Source organism: Rana temporaria, chromosome 1, assembly GCF_905171775.1.
Source record: "Rana temporaria chromosome 1, aRanTem1.1, whole genome shotgun sequence".
Classification (NCBI taxonomy): domain Eukaryota; kingdom Metazoa; phylum Chordata; class Amphibia; order Anura; family Ranidae; genus Rana; species Rana temporaria.
In genome coordinates this window covers 63,673,863-63,677,369 of record NC_053489.1, presented here as the reverse complement: position 1 = coordinate 63,677,369, position 3,507 = coordinate 63,673,863, and the positions used below count along the sequence as shown (strand labels likewise).

The window sequence follows — 3,507 nt, the reverse complement described above, 5'->3', positions numbered from 1 at the left end:
CAACCACAGTTCACATTGCTCCCACCTAATTATATTCGGCGGTACCAGCCAATTCCCCTCAATAACAATGAAAAGGGGCAGGCTTTCCTAACCGAAAAACTGAAAGGGGCGTATACCACACCAATCCAGGCCAGAGGCCAGGGGCCCGGCCCTCCAGCTTCGACCGCATGCCTCTCTGTCCAAATCAGAAGGCCTCTGCCTCCACGCCAGCAGGCTTAGCATCTGCCAACCACCATCCCTTTCCACCTCCCTGTGGCAGAGCACCACCTACTGGCAACTGATAAGAACAGATACTACACTTGATCCTAGCCAAAAGGCAGAGAAGATTTCTTTTGTTCTGAAGTGAAACCAGAGTAAAAAAATGTTTTTACTTACCAGAAATAGCGGTTGCTATGGGGAAGTCCGTAATCTGCCTCTTCATCGTCCGCGGTGGGTCTTCTTCCTCTGTCCTACTCGCGGTGTCTTCTGTTGAATGGGGCGCCTTGCCTTCTGGGAACTGTGTGTATATCAGAGAGCAGCCGGCCCATTCACAAAGCACGGTGCGGCTCGCGCATGCGCAGTAGGAAACAGGCAGTGAAGCCGCACTGTTTCCCCCTACTGAGAATGGCAGCGCCTGGAGCTGCCAGGATCGGGGGAGCGGCCGGGGGGGTGACATCGCGGGTGAGTAGGACAGGTAAGTGTCCTTATTAAAAGTCAGCAGCTACAGTGTTTGTAGCTGCTGACTTTAGAAAATAAAAATTAATCGCAGGTGGATTCCCTCTTTAATGAATTTTTTTGCACTTATTGAATGGACAGAACAAAACAATTTTAGTGATAGATTTAACTGATCAAAAAGAAGCAAATGATAGAAATGAATTCAAGCTTTTACATATTTAACCACTTTAGCCCCTTTTTTCCCACAAATAGAGCTTTCTTTTGGTAGTATTTGATCACCTCTGCGATTTGAATTTTTTGCGCTATAAACAAAAAAATAGCAACAATTTTGAAAAAAATAAGAAATATTTTTTACTTTTTGCTATAATAAATTTTCCAAAAAAATATATAAATAAACGATTTTTTCCTCAGTTTAGACCGATATGTAGTCTTCTTCATATTTTTGTTAAAAAAAATCACAATAAGTGTTTATTGATTAGTTTGCGCAAAAGTTATAGCGTCTACAAAATAGGGGATAGTTTTTTTTACTAGTAATGGTGGCAATCAGCGATTTTTATCATGACTGAGACGTTATGGTGGACACATCAGACACTTTTGACGCCATTTTGTGACCATTGTCATTTATACAGCGATCAGTGCTATAAAAATGCGTTGATTACTGTGTAAATGACACTGGCAGTGAAGAGGTTAACCAGTAGGGGGCGCTGAAGGGGTTAAGTGTGACCTAGGGATGTGTTCTAACTGTAGGGGGGATGGGCTACGCGTGACATGACACTGATCACAGTTCCCAAATACAGGGAGCTGTGATCAGTGTCCTTGTGCCTAGGCAGAATGGGGAAATGCTTGTTTACATCAGAATTCCGCCTTTCTTCCTCTCCATGAGACGATCGCGGGACTCCCGGCAGACATCGAGTCCGCGGGACCCGCGGTCACACTCACGGAGCTTGCGGCGGGCGCACGTGTGCGGCGCCGGCGGCACATGCGTGAGCACAATGCTGCATCTTAAAGTCCATTCAGTTCAACCTCAGCGTGCATGTGTGTGTGTGTATATGTCATCACCATTTCCAATATCCCTGTACATTGTATTCACTAATGCCTCGTACATACGATTGTTTTTTCGACTGAATTTTGCTCAAGCTGTCTTGCATACACACGGTCACACCAAATTCCGACCGTCAAAAACGCGGTGACGTACAACACTATGACGAGCCTAGAAAAATGAAGTTCAATGCTTCCGAGCATGCATCAAATTGTTTCCGAGCATGCATGTTTTTTTCAGACGAACGGAATTTCCGATAGAAATTTTTTCTGTCGGAAAAAAAGAGAACATGTTCTCTTTCTAAGTCTGTTGTAATTTCTGACGGAAAAAGTCAGATGGGGCATACACACGGTCGGAATATCCGATGAAAATATTCCGTCTGACTTTTTCCATAGGAAATTCTGACCGTGTGTACGCGGCATTAGGAACACACCTAAGGCTCGGATTCACGTACGAGTTACGCCGACGTACAGAGCTTTTTTTCTCAGAAAATAGGTGCAGGAACTCAACCACGACCCCGTTCAGATTTCACAAACAGTAGAAGGGTATTAAAGGGGCATTAAATACCAGGATTGCATTACATACAGGGTGCAGAGTTCAGGGGGGTTACATACAGAGTGCAGAGCTGTCACTTGTAAACACAGAAACCAGACTTCTGTGTTTACAAGTGATTGTGGTGAGCAGGCACCAAAGGGTCTGAGCCAAAGGTGGTGGAACTGAGTTCCCCCAAGTTCCCCCTGAAAAAAAGCCCTGCCGACGTATCTCCAGATACGCCGTCGTAACTCTGAGTCCCAGCCGTCGTATCTATGCGCCTGATTCTTAGAATCAGCTCCGCATAGATTTGTATTAGATCCGACTGCATATTTCCGCTGGCCGCTAGGGGCGTGTATGCTGATTTACGCCTATAAATATGTAAATCAGCTAGATACGCCAATTCACGAACATACGCCCGACCGACGCAGTACAGATACGCCGTTTACGTTAGGCTTTTCCCGGCGTAAAGTTACCCCTGCTATATGAGGCGTAGATGAGGCGTACCAATGTTATATTATATATGGACGTCGTTCTCGCGTTGAATTTTGAAAATTTTACGTAGTTTGCGTAAGTCGTTCGCGAATAGGGCTGGGCGTCATTTACGTTCACGTCGAAAGCATTGGCTTCTTGCGGGTTAATTTGGAGCATGCGCACTGGGATACTTTAACGGACGGCGCATGCGCCGTTCGTAAAAAGCGTAATTTACGTGGGGTCACATAAAATTTACATAACACACGCCCACATCTACCACATTTGAATTAGGCGGGCTTACGTCAGCCTATTTACGCTACGCCGCCGCAACTTTCGTTTGAGAATACGACACTTGCCTGTAAAAGTTGCGGAGGCGTAACGTAAATAGGATACGTTACGCCCGCACAAAGATACGTGATTCTACGTGAATCCGGGCCTAAATGTTTTTTGCAATTACCTACACTCCCTGCTGAATCCACCAACTGTGGAAGGGAGTTTCACATGCTAATGCCGCGTACACACGATCGGTCAAACCGGTGAGAACGGTCTGATGGACCGTTTTCATAGGTTAACAGATGAAGCTGATGGTCAGTCATGCCTACACACCATCGGTTAAAAAAACGATCGTGTCAGAACGCGGTGACGTAAAACACAACGACGTGCTGAAAAAAAATGAAGTTTAATGCTTCCAAGCATGCGTCGACTTGATTCTGAGCATGCATTGATTTTTAACCGATGGATGTGCCGATCGGTTTTGTTCTATCGGTTAGGTGTCCATCGGTTAAATTTAAAACAAGATTGCTTTTTTT

The 3,507-nt window shown here is 45.3% G+C and overlaps 1 pseudogene; it reads right to left on the bottom strand.

The window, feature by feature from the left end:
* Positions 1-209: 209 nt before the first annotated feature.
* On the bottom strand, positions 210-329 carry LOC120925231 (annotated as a pseudogene).
* Between the last annotated feature and the right edge of the window lie 3,178 nt (positions 330-3,507).